We start from the raw sequence: 18,023 nt of genomic DNA, 5'->3' as shown, positions 1-18,023 counted from the left end.
ATTAACATGGTAACTGAAACTATGCAAACTAATCTGCAATGAAGAAGCACAGACGGCAATTGGGAAGAGTTGCACAACAGGAGAGCCATTCCCATTAACCGTTCAGCCATCGCAGGAGTGCGGGTTAAAATCGCACTCCATAGAAAAAATGCTTTGATGAGTTTTACAAAGTATAATCGAAAGAGGTGTCGCCTTGTCCATCCTGATGTGATGTTGTTTCAATTTTTCCCAAATTATTTAGTGTACTAAAAATATAAAGTTCTTTAAAAACTGTTTTCCTACATTAAATTTAATAAAAACAATGCAAGGCGTTATAAAATCCGTAAATATTTTAGGGGGAATCTCTTCCAATTTGCGTCGGGCCCCTTTTAATTTTCCTTACAAATGGGCAGAACGGGACCTTCGTATTTTCCGTCGAATCCAAAACGGTATCTGAAAGGTAGATGTATTTTCACTGGGAAGCTTTTCATGGCAGAAATAAATTTTTTTAATTTTTTGGTTATGCTTCGCCCGCGGCTTGAACCCAGGATCTTCGGTGTGGTAGCGAAGCATGGCTACCACCACACCATGGCGGCCGCCATATGTTCCTTTAATTTATAATAAATAATAATATAAAACTATAACAGTCGTCAGTGACGGAACGAAAGAATATGGGTGTTAGTTTTATAAGGTATTATGATAAAAACACTTACAAGGTTTAACCATTTCTTAAATTACTGCTGACGTTTTTTCGCTATGAAGTAAATTTCAAATTAATTGAACGCATACATATTTATGTATTTTTTCTTGATTTCCTTTAGTTTAGGGAATAGTTTTTAAATATTTAATTACTTAAAAAAAAATCGCGGCCGATCAGAAGAGAGAACGAGTACACCGTATATGTGTTTTCATTATCCAGAGATATGCTTTTTGGTTTCTCAAATTCTTATTAATTTTTCAAAATTTTTTTATGAAGAGTGTTTTATATTTTTTTCCGTGTGAGAGACTTTCGTGACTTTTATATAAAAGAAAAGGTGAAGCCGCTTTCGAAAAAAAGTTGTCGAAAATCAATGCCAATTTTGAGAGACATGTAACGTACGCTTTATGAGGCTTAAATTGGTTGGACTAAAAAACATCATAATATAAAGAAATTCTGAAATTTCTATGTAAAAAGTTTGAACTTCCATACAAGTTTTTCTAAAACATTATTGATCTTGGTGTGTATTGTTGTTTTTTTTACAAAATTTTTCGAAAATTTGTTTATGTTATCACACTATCTCCAATATAAATAAAAAAAGTTTTTAAAGCAATATGAGCCTTTGTCGTTAATTAAATTCATATAAATAATATTGATATATACTCCGCCAACCAATGCCACCCTGTTATTGCCATTTTCACCTCAAACACCAACTCTTATAGATAAAATATTATTCCCCGTTCATCGGAAAAAAAAATAATTTGTTACTTTGTTTCATTTTGTCCTTTTTCATTAATTTTTATTGTATTTCATTATGTTTTATTTAATTCTATTTTGTTTAATTTAATTTAATTCTGTTTTATTTTATTTTAACAAAATAAAGTAAATCTTATTTTATATTATTTTACTTTTTTAGTTTTTTTCATTTGATTTTAATTTGTCTATTTTTTCTTTCATTTGTTTCACTCTTGTTAATTACTGTTTTAATAAAATTAATATTTCTGTACATTTTTTATACTCAGCTGAGCAAAGATCGTTTACCCGATAACTTGAGTAAATTTTGAGGTATCTCGATGAAATTTGGTAAGTGGGCTCCTGGGTACTCATATCAGATCGCTGTTTAAAATGAACCAAATCGGACTATAACCACGCCCACTTTTTCGATATCGAAAACCGAAAAAGTGCGATAATTCATTACCAAAGGCGGATAAAGCGATGAAACTTGGTAGGTGACCCTATGACGCAGAATAGAAAATTATTAAATTTTGGTAAATGGGCGTGGCACCTCCCACTTTTAAAAGAAGGTAATTTAGTTTTGCTAGCTGTAATTGGGCAGTCGTTGAAGATAACATTATGCAGTTTGGCAGGAACGTTACTCCTATTACTATATGTGTGTTAAATAAAAATTAGCAAAATCGGATGACAAACACTCCCACTTTTTATAAAAAAATTTTAAAAGTCAAATTTTAACAAAAAGTTGAATATCTTTACAGTATATATGTAAATTATGTCAACATTCTGCTCCAGTAATGATATGGTGCAATTAAATACAAAAATAAAAGAAAATTTCAAAATGGGCGTGGCTCCGCCCTTATCCATTTAATTTGTCTAGAATACTTTTAATGTCATAAAATGCGAAATCGGTTGACGCCACGCAGAGTTTTTATACACAGTCGACCGTCTGTCCTTCCGCTCGGACGTTAACACGATAACTTGCGCAAAAATCGATATATCTTTACTAAACTTAGTTCACGAACTTATCTGAACTCACTCTAGGTTAGGTTAGGTTGAACTGGCCGGTCCATGAGGACCTCACATAGACTGAATAAGTCCGTGGTATTACCAGAAGTTTGTTTTAACGACCAAACTGATAAACCCTATCAAAAACCAGGACCTATGTTATAAAATAACTCCGTCCTCTTGGCAAATACTATAAGCTCTCTAGTATTTAAGCCAGTTGCTGCTTCTAGGTCTGACAGCTGTATCACTGCTAATAGCTGGGGTCTTAGCCTGGCAAGCGCAGGGCAAGAGCACAGAACGTGCTCGATTGTTTCCTCCTCCAGCCCGCACTTCATACATCTTCTATCACTGACCAAGCCTAATTTAAACGCATGTGACGCCAGAGGGCAGTGTCCAGTGAGAATACCCGTCATGAGTCTACAGTCCTCTCTTTTTAACACGCTTTTATTAGCTTGGCCTGTATGTATGTAACGGAATCTTTGAGCTTAATTTTCACCGGTTTCTAGAAGTCTGATTAATTTGAAACTTTGCATACGTATCAAAGACCGAGGACAATGCATTAATGTGATGGTGTGATGACATAAGGTCAAGGGCCATAAGGTTAATTGGCCTTATTACCACTTTGAATGGCCATGAGTTTGATTGAAACTTTGCACACGTATCAAGGCTCGATGACAATGCATTAATGTGATGGCGTGGTGACCTAAGGTCTACGGCCATAAGGTAAATTGGCCTTATTACTACTTTGAATGGCCATAAGTTTGATTGAAACTTTGCACGCGTATCAAGGCTCGATTACAATGCATTAATGTGATGGTGTGGTGACATAAGGTCAACGGCCATAAGGTCAATTGACCTTATTACCACTTTGAATTGCCATAAGTTTGATTGAAACTTTGCACACGTATCAAGACTCAATAACAATGCATTAATGTGATGGTGTGGTGACATAAGGTCAACGACCATAAGGTCAATTGGCCTTTTTTTCCACTTTGAATGGCCATAAGTTTGCTTGAAACTTGGTGCACGTATCAAGGCTCGATGGCAATGCATTAATGTGCTGGTGTGGTGATATAAGGTCAACGGTCATAAGGTAAATTGGCCTTATTACCAATTTGAATAGCCATAAGTTTTATTGAATTTTTTCACACGTATCAAGGCTCGATGACAATTCAATAATGTGATGGTGGGTTGACATAAGGTTAGCAACCATAAGGTCAATTGAACTTGTGGCCACCCCGAATGGCCATAGATTTGAAACCTTGCACATAATGCGAAAAACGCATTCCTTTATTAATGATAGAAGTGGATGCATGGCACATCTACGAAAGAGCATACTGGAGCCCTTTTTAACACGCTTTTATTAGCTTGGCCTGTATATATCTAGCTAGCGCTGTCGAGCAACAGGACTATCTGCATCGTGGCCTGTTCAGATTTCCGCACGTTGACCTCCTTCCAGTTCTTGGTCGGTAGACCCGGGTTGTACTCCTGGAGCAGCTCCAGGATGTCAGCTGGGTCCGTTGGCATCACTGGAACACATGCTCTAGTCCTTGGTCGTGAGGGCATATCACGCGCCTCCACTACCTTGAGGCGCGCGCTCGGATATACCAACCTCATCAGCGTGACGGCGGCCCTATAGAGGTTTACCGACCTGGCGTCGTCGCAGGCAATTATCTTGAAATTGCCCTGGAACCACCCTACATCGGTGTAAGATGGCGGTGGACCAGGGTTGTCTTTCTTAACCTTAACGGCCACCGTAGCGAGCGCGGTCTCGATCCACTTCCACTTTTGTTTCGGGATCCTGCCATCTTCGCTGCTCTCGTCTATAATGCCAATAATCTGCCGACCCTTGGCAATTTCGGCGAAAAATTGCGTCCAGCCTCCCTGCGTCTTGGCCCTTTTCGCTGCCGAGGGGTTGGATTCATCCATGAAGCGCTGGAGGTTCGAGGTTTCATTACTCTCTACTAAAACTTTTAAAATTAATTCAACCAAAAAATTAAAAAAAAAGAATAGTGTAAAAAAACTAAAAAAAAAAAAACGCTTTTTTAGCTAACCGAACTAAAAAATAGAAAATAATATTCAATTAAAAAGAGTTTATATAACAGTAGTAGAAGGTCAAACAATCGTTTATAGTTAATCACCTTAAAATAAAATTATAGTAAAATTTAAGTTATTAAGAGAATAATTTAATTCACAGTAAAAAGCGTGGGGTGCTTGATGTTGAATGTTATAATCATTCTATTGGCAACTATCTGAGAGGAAATATATGAAATGTAGTCAAATGCATCCCACGCTTTTTACTGTGAATTAAATTATTCTGTTAATAACTTAAATTTTACTATAATTTTATTTTAAAGTGATTAACTATAAATGATTGTTTGACCTTCTACTACTGTTATATAAACTCTTTTTTAATTGAAAATTATTTTCTATTTTTTAGTTCGGTTAGTTATAAAAGAGTGTTTTTTTAGTCTTTTTAAACTATTATTTATTAATGATAGAATCAACTATGTTAGCCTAAGGCGGTAAGACCTGCACATCATCTTCGACACTTTACAGCCTCGTGCTTGAACCCACGCATTTCCTGCTTGGTCGATCATAAGCACCTCTCGCCTTAATTTAATTTCGGCCAGTCTAATTGGGACGTCTGCGGAGCAAGCTTCAAGGGGCGCCCTTTTTGGCTAATTCATCCGCTTTGTCATTCCCATCTATTCCCATATGCCCTGGGACCCAACACAGATGTATGCTTCTCTCTGTCCCGATTCTCTCCAGGGACTGCTTACACTCTAACACTCGTTTAGATGCTGTGGTATGCGATATTATTGCCTTAATTGTTGCTTGAATGTCAATATAAAGGTTAACACGATTGCTGCTTGGGCTATTTTCTTCCAGGGTTTCTACTGCTTTGGTTACGGTTACTATTTCCGCTTGGAAAACGCTACAGTAATCCGGCAGCCTGTAGGATCTGTTTATTTCCGGACCAGTAAACCGCAGACCCTACTCCTTCCACTACTTTGGAACCTTTTAAGCACCCTTGCGCCAACCGTCCACCTCTAATGTGGCCTTAAGATCGCCCTCGAAACGCAGATAGAGAATCAGGTAGTCTGTTCGTCTTGTGATTGATGACGCTATACTACTATGGCCGTATGATCGGCGCTCAAGCTGCCCCGGCAGGGCACCGAGCCTGGTTGCAGTTGTTAACGCTATGTTCTTTGCTACCACGTCTACAGGTGGAATGTGCAAAATCGTATACAGTACAACTGTTGGGGTTGTTTTCAGGGCACCCTTAATGCTAAGCATTGATAGTCTGCATACCCCCTCTTTTTTTTGAGGTAGGTTGCCTTTTGTGTGGCTTTCCACCAAACAAGAACTCCATAGTATAGGATAGAGCTTACAATCGCTGTAAAAACCCAATGAGAAAGGGACTGCGATAAGCCCCACGTACACCCCAGCATGCTTTTATATGCACAAGGTGCCGTTGAAGCCTTCTTCGCACTCTCCTCCACTTCCATTACAGCTTACTCCCTAGGATGATTCCTAGATACTTTGTGCACTCTATCTTGGTACGAAAAATGGCCGAAATCCGCCTGTGACCACGGCCACTTTTGCGATATCGAAAATTACGAAAAATGAAAAAATACCATAATTCTATACCAAATATGAAAAAAGGGATGAAACATGGTAATTGGATTGGTTTATTGACGCAAAATATAACTTAAGAAAAAACTTTGTAAAATGGGGGTGACACCTACCAGATTAAGTAGAAGAAAATGAAAAACTTCTGCAGGGCGAAATCAAAAGCCCTTGGAATCTTGGCAGGAGTACTGTTCGTGGTATTACATATATAAATAAATTAGCGGTACCCGAAAGATGATGTTCTGGATCACTCTGGTCCACATTTTGGTCAATATCTCGAAAACGCCTTACATATACAACTAAGGGCCACTTCCTTTTAAAACCCTCATTAGTACCTATAATTTGATACCCATATCGTACAAACGCATTCTAGAGTCACCCCTTGTCCACTTTTATGGCGATATCACGAAAAGGCGTCCACCTATAGAACTAAGGCCCACTCCCTCTTAATATACTCTTTATATCTTCACCAAATTTGGTACGCGAGCATATCTGGGCCCAGGATAGATTGGTATTGAAAATGAGCGAAATCGGATCATAACCACGCCCACTTTTTATATATATAACATTTTGGAAAACACAAAAAAACCTGATTATTTAGTAAATAATACACCTATAATGTTGAAATTTGACGTGTGGACTTATATTTAGACTCTTGATACAAATTTTAAAAAATTTTGTAAATCAGGCGTTGCACCGCCCTCTTGTGATAAAATCAATTTTACAAATATTATTAATCATAAATCAAAAATCGTTAAACCTATCGTAACAAAATTCGACAGAGAGGTTGCCACTATTATAAGGAATGCTTTGAAGAAAAATTACCGAAATCGGTTAAGGACCACACCCACTTTTATATAAAATATTTTTAAAAGGGTCATGGACCAATATAATAAGCTATATCTTTGCAAAAAGGAGCTTTATATCAATTTATTTCATTTCCCAAGTGGATTTATAACAGTAAATAGGAAAAACTTTAAATTTGAAAAATGGGCATGGCGCCGCCCCTTTTATGACTTAGCAATTTTCTATGTTTCGGGAGCCATAACTCGAAGAAAAATTAGTTCAGAATAGAACCAAATGTATATGTATTATTTACAGCCTTGTAACACTATTAAGCACACAAAACAAACAACAACAGCATTTCGAGTGTACAGCTGGGCATGTAAATTTCTCTTTCACCCGAACTTAGGCTTCCTTACTTGTTATTTTTAATTTGGCTGTTTTTCTGCATTTTAACTCACAGTGGAAGATTTAATATTTTTCAAGTCCATCTATTGCGAAAAACATTCAAAAACAAGTACGGAAGGTTAAGTTTGGGTGTAACCGAACATTACATACTCAGTTGAGAGCTATGGTGACAACATAAGGGAAAATAACCATGTAGGAAAATGAACCGAGAGAAACCCTGGAATGTGTTTGTATGACATGTGTATCAAATGAAAGGTATTAAAGAGTATTTTATGAGGGAGTGGGCCATAGTTCCATAGGTGGACACCGTTTCGGGATATCTCCATAAACGTGAACCAGGGTGACCCTAGAATTTGTTTGTACAATATGGGTATCAAAAAAAGAGGTGCTAATGAGTATTTTAAAAGGGAGTGATCCTTAGTTTCAGTAGGTGGACGCCGTTTCGAGATATCGCCCTAAAGGTGGACCAGGAGTTACCCTAGAATTTGTTTGTACGATATGGGTATCAAACGAAAGGTGTTAATGAGGGTTTTAAAAGGAAGTGGTGGTAGTTGTATAGGTGGTCGTATTTTCGAGATATCGCCATAAAGGTGGACCAGGGGTGACTCTAGAATGTGTTTGTACGATATTGGTATCATATTAAAAGTATTAATGAGGGTTTTAAAAGGGAGTGGTGGTAGTTGTATAGGTGGTCGTCTTTTCGAGATATCGCCATAAAGGTGGACCAGGGATGACTCTAGAATACGTTTGTACAATATGGGTTTCAAACGAAAGGTGTTAATGGGTATTTTAAAAGGGAGTGGGTCTTAGTCCTATAGGTGGACGCCTTTTCGAGGTATCGCCAAAAAGGTGGACCAGGGGTGACTCTAGAATGTGTTTGTACGATATTGGTATCAAATTAAAGGTATTAGTGAGAGTTTTAAAAGGGAGTGGTGGTAGTTGTATATCTGTTGGATATCCTAATTTATTTATATATGTAATACCTGCCAAGATTTCAAGGGTTTTTTATTTCGCCTTGCAGAACTTTTTCATTTTCTTCTACTTAATATGGTATGTGTCGCAACCATTTTAAAAAGTTTTTTCTAAAGTTATATTTCGCGTCAATAAACCAATCCAATTACAATGTTTCATCCCTTTTTTCGTATTTGGTATAGAATTATGGCATTTCTTTCATTTTTCGTAATTTTCGATATCGAAAAAGTGGGCGTGGGGGTCGGATTTCGTTCATTTTTTATACAAAGATAAAGTGCGTTCAGATAAGTTCGTGAACTAAGTTCAGTAAAGATATGTCGATTTTTGCTGTAGTTATCGTATTAACGGCCATGCGGAAGGCTGTATATAAAAGCTGGGCGTAGCTTCAACCGATTTCGCCCATTTTCACAGAAAACAGTTATCGTCATAAAATCTATGCGCCTGCTAAATTTCAACAGGATTGGTAAATTTTTGTTCGACTTATGGCAGTAAAAGTATCCTAGACACATTAAATGAAAAAGGGCGGAGCCACGCCCATTTTGAAATTTTCTTTTATTTTTGTATTTTATTTCATCATATCATTACTGGAGTCGAATGTTGACATAATTTACGTATGTACTGTAAAGATATTAATTCTTTTGTTAAAATTTGACTTAAAAAATATTTTTTTTAAAGTGGGCGTGGTCGTTGTCCGATTTTTCTAATTTTTATTAAGCATACATACAGTAATAGGAGAAACGTTCCTGCCAAATTTCATCATGATATCTTCTACGACTGCCAAATTACAGCTTGCAAAACTTTTAAATTACCTTCTTTTATAAGTGGGCGGTGCCACGCCGATTGTCTAAAATTTTTCTTATTTTCTATTCTGCGTCATAAGTTCAACACACCTACCAAATTTCGTCGCTTTATCTGTCTTTCGTAATGAATTATTGCACTTTTTCGGTTTTTCGAAATTTTCGATATCGAAAAAGTGGGCGTGATTATAGTCCGATATCGTTCATTTTAAATAGTGATCTGAGATGAGTACACAGGAACCCACATACCAAATTTTCAAGATACTTCCAAATTTACTCAAGTTATCGTGTTAACGGACGGACGGACGGACGGACATGGCTCATTCAAATTTTCGATACTGATGATTTTGATATATGGAAGTCTCTATATATCTCGATTCTATTATACCTGTACAACCAACCGTTATCCAATCTAACTTAATATACTCTGTGACCTCTGAGTATAAAAACATAAGTGAGGCTGTTCAAATGTAACGAAGTGTACGGACCTACATATTCATTTATTTTCTAAGTGTGTTCAGATTTTCATTGCTACATGAAAAGGTAGATAAGCCTTTGCAAACACCACCCCTTTAACAATTTATTACCATCCTTTGTAATTTTTAGCCAGTGTTTTCTGACCTTTGGGTAATGTCGAGATTGTGTTTTTTCAAATCTGAGGTTCTTTAGGAATTCATAGCAAATTTTGTTGATTTTGTTCGTGTTGTAGCGTTTTTTGATCGTTTGTTGTACTAGGGTAGAGATGTTAATTTATTTGTAAACATTTTGAGGTTTTTTCCGTGTCAGCAATTTTGGAAAATCTTGTTAAAATTTTTTTTTTTGATTTTATTTGTGTAAGTATATATTTGAAATCGCCCAGGTGCCTGGTTTTGGCATTAAGTGATCTTTTTTATTTTGGATACAAAAGTGTGATTAAATTCGTAATTGTAGTTTGCACATGGAATCCAATTTTTATCTACATGCTTATATGGGAAGCCAATATTTTTGGTAGAAAAATAATTAGTCGGGGTTTGTTTTGTAATTGCTTATGCTATGTAGTAAAATTACAATGTGATAAAGTGGATTTTATTATGGATATCTGTATTCTTTTTATCTTAAGTGGTAAATTTTTGCGTACTCAGGATGAATTTGTAATCTTAGGTTAACAAATAACTAAGTCGCCACCTTGTATGCTGGATTCCCTAGGAAAGATTTTCAAACGTCCAGATGGCTTATCGAAAAATCAATATGGATTTCGCAAATCAAGATCCACCGTAAATGCAATACAAACAGTCGTCAATATAGCTAGTGGAGCTATCTCTGGAGCCCAAAATAAAAGGAAGTTCTGTGCACTGTGGACATCAAGAATGCTTTTAATACTGCGAAGTGAATGCAGATAATGGCAGCGCTCCGAAACTTCGGCACACCAGTTTACTTACTCAGAATAATCGGTAGCTATTTTAAAGACATAGTACTTTTTTTTGACACAGATTAAGAAGCAAAAGAGTACAACATCACTGCAGGCGTCCCACAGGGATCTGCTCTCGGTCCAACGCTTTGGAATACAATGTATAACGGGGTATAAAAAATTGATCTACCAGAAAACACGCAAATTGTGGGATATGCTGATGATATTGCAGTGGTAGTACACTCAGAAAAAAACGCCGTTTTAAATCCCGCACCACCGGACTCAATTTAAGTTTTTCATGTTCTTACTTTTTTGTTCTTGAAAAACGAAGGACCTGTTCTTAAAACAACAACCTTGTTATTGAACTGACACCGTTTTCTTGAAAAGAGAACGGCTGGTCTTAAATTATGAACAAATGTTCTATTAATGAGAACGAATGTTCTTAAATTAAGTACAATGTTTTTAAATTAAGATCGAGGAAAATTAAACGGTACAATTCTTATGCACCAACATTTGGCACAAGCTACCAAGCAGCTGTGGTGGCCTAGCGGCTATGATGTTGTGGTTGCGATCGTGTAGCGCGAGTTCGATCACCGTCAAATACTGGATTTTTTTAAACAATATTTTTAACCCTTATTTTTCGTTCAGTTCCATTCACATATGCAGAGGTAATTCTCAAACTTGTTATGAAATGTTTTAAGTATATATGCCGATTACGTCTTCAAATAAAAATAACTTCTCAATAAGAGAAGTGAATGAAAGAATGCATAATATGCATTTTTTATTAAATGTTTGAATGTTAATAAACATTTTTTGTTATAAATATAAATTATGGCAAAAAAATTATTATTAATAAAAAATAAATGGGAACCTATTCAAAAAAAACAAAAAAAAAACAAGTAAGGAAGGTTAAGTTCGGGTGTAACCGAACATTACATACTCAGTTGAGAGCTATGGTGACACCATAAGGGAAAATAACCATGTAGGAAAATGAACCGAGGGAAACCCTGGAATGAGTTTGTATGCCATGTGTATCAAATGAAAGGCATTAAAGAGTATTTTATGAGGGAGTGGGCCATAGTTCTATAGGTGGACGCCATTTAGGGATATAGCCATAAAGGTGGATCAAGGTTGACTCTAGAATGCGTTTGTACGTTATGGGTATCAAATGAAAGGTGTTAATGAGTATTTTAAAAGGGAGTAATCCTTAGTTCCATAGGTGGACGCCGTTTCGAGATATCGCCACAAAGGTGGACCAGGGGTGACCCTAGAATTTGTTTGTATAATATGGGTATCAAAAGAAAGGTGTTAATGAGTGTTTTAAAAGGGAGTAATCCTTAGTTCCATAGGTGGACGCCGTTTCGAGATATCGCCACAAAGGTGGATCAGGGGTGACTCTAGAATGAGTTTGTACGATATGGGTATCAAATTAAAGGTATTAATGAGAGTTTTAAAAGGGAGTGATGTGAAGGCGTTTTCCAGAAATCGACCAAAATGTGGACCAGGGTAACCCAGAACATCATCTGTTGGATAACGCTAATTTATTTATATATGTAATACCTGCCAAGATTTTAAGGGTTTTTTATTTCGCTCTGCAGAACTTTTTCATTTTCTTCTATTTAATATGACAGGTGTTACAACCATTTTATAAAGTTTTTTCTAAAGTTATATTTCGCTTCAATAAAACAATCCAATTACCTTACCATGTTTCATCCCTTTTTTCGTATTTGGTATAGAATTATGGCATTTTTTTTTTCATTTTTCGTAATTTTCGGTATCGAAAAAGTGGGCGTGGTCATAGTCGGATTTCGTTCGTTTTTCATACCAAGATAAAGTGAGTTCAAGTAAGCACGTGAACTAAGTTCATTAAAGATATGTCGATTTTTGCTCAAGTTATCGTATTAACGGTCATGCGGAAGGACATTCGGACGACTGTGTATAAAAACTGGGCGTGGCATCAACCGATTTCGCCCATTTTCACAGCAAACAGTTAGCGTCATAAAATCTATGCCCCTACCAAATTTCAAAAGGATTGGTTAATTTTTGTTCGACTTATGGCGTTAAAAGTATCCTATACAAATTAAATGAAAAAGGGCGGAGCCACGCCCATTTTGTAAATTTTTTTTATTTTTGTATTTTGTGGCACCATATCATTACTGGAGTTGAATGTTGACATAATTTACTTATATACTGTAAAGATATAAATTTTTTTGTTAAAATTTGACTTTAAAAAAAAATTTTTTTTTAAAGTGGGCGTGGTCCTTCTCCGATTTTGCTAATTTTTATTAAGCGTACATATAGTAATAGGTGTAACGTTCCTGCCAAATTTTATCATGATATCTTCAACGACTGCCAAATTACAACTTGCAGAACTTCTAAATTACCTTCTTTTAAAAGTGGGCGGTGCCACGCCCATTATCCAAAATTTTACTAATTTTCTTTTCTGCGTCATAAGTTCAACTTATCTACCAAGTTTCGTCGCTTCAGCTGTCTTTTGTAATGAATTATCGCACTTTTTCGGTTTTTCGAAATTTTCGATATCGAAAAAGTGGGCGTGGTTATAGTCCGATATCATTCATTTTAAATAGCGATCTGAGATGAGTGCTCAGGAATATACATGCCAAATTTTATCAAGATACCTCAAAATTTACTCAAGTTATCGTGTTAACGGACGGACGGACGGACAGACGGACGGACGGACATGGCTCAATTTTTTTTCGATCCTGATTATTTTGATATATGGAAGTCTATATCTATCTCGATTCCTTTATATATGTACAACCAACCGTTATCCAATCAAACTTAATATACTCTGTGAGCTCTGCTCAACTGAGTATAAAAAAATACTTCCCTCTCCCACCAAAGATCAAGCACGAACCGTTCTTGAATTGAGACCGTAAAATATTAAATCGACCGCAATTCGTTCTCGAAGCGTAAGAACGAAAAATCTTAAATCAAGCCCAGGTAGTACTTGAAATTAGCACAGATGTTTCATACATCAATACCAAACTGTTCATAAAATACGAACGGTGTGTTTGGAAGAACTGTTCTTAAAACAAGCCCATCGGTCACGAGTTAAGCCGGAGTCATTGGTGACGTATGTCGTATCGCTGTATCCGTATTCCTAACGTAATCAGCTGTTTATCGTTACGACGGTCAACCATAACCCAATTGGTTGGCTACGATATGGTTACGACCTTAGCGGCACCAATAATCGATTGCATTGATTCTCATAAGGTTGGTCGAATCAGCTGTTATAAGGTTACCGACACGGTTACCGATAAAGCACCAATGTCTCCAGCTTTAAGAAAAAGCGTACTTAACAGACTTTTGTCAACGAATATTCTTAATTTTGAACATGTTTCGTTCGTTTTAGAACTATTTTTTCTCTGAGTGTAGTGGCCACAAAACTGGACCTGCTTCAAGCATTATGTAATGGCGCCGTAGGAAGAATAAATGAATGGCTGATCAATACGGGACTGGAGTTGGCTAGACAGAAGTCGTGTTGGTAAGCTCCAAACGGTCTGTGATCGAGTTAGTCTTAACTGTTGGGGATCATCAAATCACTTCAAATGATTCTCTTAAATATTTAGGAGTGCACGTTGACTCTACGTTCACTTTCAGAGAGCACTTCAGAGCGGTGGGGAGAGAAAATTACCAAAGTTAATGGAGCACTTATGAGAATAATGCCTAACATTGTTGGTCCGAGCGAAGGTACCCGTCAGCTATTGTCGACAGTAACCAACTCTATAATAACATACGCAGCAACAGTGTGGTATGGATCTAAACGGACCCATCAAAAAGACATATTAGCAGCATACCGACTTGCAGCTATAATAATAGCAAGTGCTTATCGGACGGTATCCTAACCCGGAAAATCCCAGAGGACTTACTGGCAAGATTTGTATAGCGCTAATATCAACCGACCATTTGCAGAAGCCAAGATTAGAGCAAGCACACAAACAATAGTTAAGTGGCAAGAACGGTGGGAGGGCTTAGTAAAGGGCGATGGACCTTCACGCTAGTTTGGGACATAGATCAATGGAATGAGCGGAAGCACGGCGAAATGAACTACCATCTCACGCAGATACTGAGTGGACATGGCGCTTTCAAAGAGTATTTATGGAAGCGTAGGATAGAGGAAGATCCTCTTTGCCCAATTAGTACCACGGAGTAAGGAAACGCAGAACACGTTACGTTCCACTGCCTCCGTTTTCACGAGGAAATACTCACCTTGCAAAGAGTTTTCCGGGAGGAACCTACCACGAAAAATTCAGTATCCCAAATGTGCAACAGGAAGGAATGCTGGATTGCAGTGAGCAACATGTCATTTTTAGTCATGACACGCCTGATGGATACTGAGAGGGAGCGCAGAGGAATCGACACTCAGAGCAAATAGCGGGAATCTGGACGCAGGGACAAATAGGCTCTTAATAATGAGAAATATTTAACGCCACCTAGAAGTAATGCGAAAGTAGTACCGGGGTGGGCGAGGGTGCCAAAACAGGGGTATTTTCAAACGGTTTTGTTTAGGTTGACTGGACAGGCTGCACGGCCGTTGTGAACGAAATTTGTAATTAAAATTTAAATAACTTCCCGATAAGCTACAAGCTTGAAACTTGGAATATAGTTGAGAACCCGATGACAATGCAATAATAAGAAAAAAATCGTCGCTATGTGGCGCAAGGATCGAGATATTCACAAAAATCGTATTTGTGGTCCGATTTGGCTCATATTTGGAACTCATAATACATACAATAAGAGAAGCTGATTTAATTTTCTCTTAAAATTTAAGGAAACATATCTCTTTTAATGCACCACTGATAGGAGAAAGTTTCTTTAGCTAAACTGAAGTAAACGTATCACGAATCAGTTATGCGTTCTGAAAGCGATTGCAAGCAGATCAACGAAAGATCATCTATAATACAGGGCGACAAGTTAAAGGTTAAATTGTTGAGTGTCGGATTTTCTAAATTGGTTCTGATTCTCGAGATAAATAAATAAATTCAAAGCGCGTTAACCTCCGAATAGATTTAAGGCCGAGCTTCTCTTACAATTTGCGTGGTGCTGCTTTAAATTTTTCCTACAAGGTGGCGGGACGGACCTATCTATTTTTAACCCGACTCCGAACACCATCTGCAAAGCAGATGACTTTTCCACTGAAATGTTTTTTATTGGCAGAAATACACTCGGATTGTTTGCGAAATCACTGCCGAGGGGCGACCCCGCTTAGAAAAACTGTCTTGCAATTGAAAGAACTGTTTTATAAATTTTCGATATTGCTTTGCCCGGTGCTACAACCCAGAATCTTTGATGTGGTAGGCGGAGTACCCTACCACCACACCACGGCGTCCGCAAAAAACAACAAAGGCTCATGTATAAATGTGCGATAATCATGGTCGATATTCAATTCCCCTTAACGACAACTTATTTTCAATACAATAAAATACATTAATGTATCTAACTTTCGTACCTCACAGACCCTGTCCTGCCCTTAATATGAAAATTGAACTTCCTTTCCTCTGTCACTTTCTATATCATCAAATAGACTACAACTTTACTTCCTTTTCTTCCATGTCTCCTTCTTATTCATATTCTTTCCTTATTCCATTTATCTGCAGTCACTTCTCATTCTAATTCTCCCTTTCACTCCCAAACCCATTCCCACTTTCACTCTCACTCTTACTATCTCTTCCATTCCATTTATCTTCAATTACGGCACTGTTTTTTTAATTTTCCAACCGGGTAAATAATCCACATTTGGAGGGTGGAGCTGTGTGTAGAAGTCCATGAAAGTGGGGAAAGCTTCTGACCGCCATTCACCTGGGAATGGCCAGAGCGATTCTTTTGCATGCGGTTCAAGCAGCACACTACTTCCGGTAGCTTGCGCCCAAGTATCCTCTGGGTAGCCACTAAACATCCGTTTAGTGGTGAGCTAATGTGAGAAGGCGACAACCTGGCTAGCTCACTCTGACATAATCGGTTTAAGGACTGGCCGGGGAGATCTCATCAGCAGCGTATGTACACCTCTAGGTGCGGCTGCAAGCGGGAGTCTGTCTTGGAGCAAGCGGCTCGCTATATAAACGTGAAAAGTAATATTTCACCCCCGCGGAGCGGGTTGTACGCTGGACTTGGGACCCGCCACTTAAAACCATACTCCAATGAAATATACCAACAAACCTCGGATAAATACACTCTCAATTGATGACGACCATGGCAAACGTTTGAAGGACAATTAATTGAGGGCATGCACCTGGAACGTCCGCTCCCTGAATGGGATTGGTGCAGATGCCCGGCTGGTTGACGTCCTCGTCAAAGCAAAATCTGACATCATCGCCATCCAAGAAATGCTTTGGACGAAGCAAGGAAGAAAGAAGATCAAAAATTGTGACATCTATTGGAGTGGCCATATCACTAAGCGCAGTTTCGGCGTCGGATTCATGGTGCGAGAGAGACTCTGTCGCCAACTTCTGGCGCTCACGCCTGTCGACGAGCGTCTCACCCCTATCCAAATAAAAGCAAATTTTTTTAGTATATCATATATCTGCACCCATGCGCTGACAGAGGAGAAAGACGATGAGGTGAAAGACACTTTTTATGAACAATTAGAACGCACATATGAGCGCTGCCCCCGTCATGATATAAAAGTCGTGCTTGGCAACTTTAACGCCAGGGTGGGCAACGAAGGTGTTTTTGGCCCTTCAGTCGAAAAGTTCAGTCTACACAATGAAACTTCTTCTAATGGAATGAGGCTGATTGACTTTGCCGGTGCTCGAAACATGGTCATATCCAGAACGAGATTCATACATAAAAAGATACATCAAGCTACATGGCTGTCCCCCGATCGAAATACTCGCAATCAGATCGATCACGTTGTGATAAACGGACGGCATGCCTCCAGTGTTTTAAATGTGCGCACGATCCGAGGGCCTTACATCGATTGGAAGAATTATCTCATGGAAGCCAAAATACGCACCCGCCTCTGCGCGGCTAAAACCAAGGAACAAAAAACACAAGGAAAGCTAGACGTCGAAACGCTGCAATCGAAACAGACTGCCAATGATTTCGCAACTCGACTCTCATACCTTCTGTCTGAGAGCATAACTCAGCATGGAAAAATACAAGAGCAGTGGGAGCATATCTCTAAAGCACTTCGTAGTGCCGCCGATGAAAAAATTGGTTACCGGCGGCCACGGAAAAACAACTGGTGCGATGAAGAATGCCGCGTTGCAACCGAAAGAAAAGATGCTACATACAGGGCTACGTTAAAAGCGGGCGCAACAAGAGGAGTGTGTGAACGCTAATGTGAGTTATAAAGGGAGGCGAGTCGCCTTTTCAGGAAGAAAAAAGCAGAGGCAGAAGGGAGTGATTGCGAGGATCTTGAGCTGCTAGCCACCAGTAATAACGTCCGAAAATTTTACCAAAAAATTCGACGTCAGACGGAAGGTTTTAAGAACGGGGCAAACTCCTGTAAGAATGAAAACGGCGACCTTGCAACTGATGTCCAGAGAGTATTTAGATTATGGGGGGACCACTTCCCTGCTCTCCTAAATGGAGACAACAATTTACCGCACAGAGATGACGAACCCGATCAAGCAATCGATGATGATGGAATAAATGTCCC

General features: G+C 38.2%; 1 pseudogene; it reads left to right on the top strand.

The window, feature by feature from the left end:
• Positions 1–16,560: 16,560 nt before the first annotated feature.
• On the top strand, positions 16,561–17,703 carry LOC137254380 (craniofacial development protein 2-like; annotated as a pseudogene).
• The last annotated feature ends 320 nt before the right edge of the window (positions 17,704–18,023 follow it).

Source organism: Eurosta solidaginis, chromosome 5 (genome assembly GCF_040869045.1).
Source record: "Eurosta solidaginis isolate ZX-2024a chromosome 5, ASM4086904v1, whole genome shotgun sequence".
Classification (NCBI taxonomy): Eukaryota; Metazoa; Arthropoda; class Insecta; order Diptera; family Tephritidae; genus Eurosta; species Eurosta solidaginis.
Note: the sequence above shows the minus strand (reverse complement) of the source record. Positions and strands in the feature narration are given on the sequence as shown.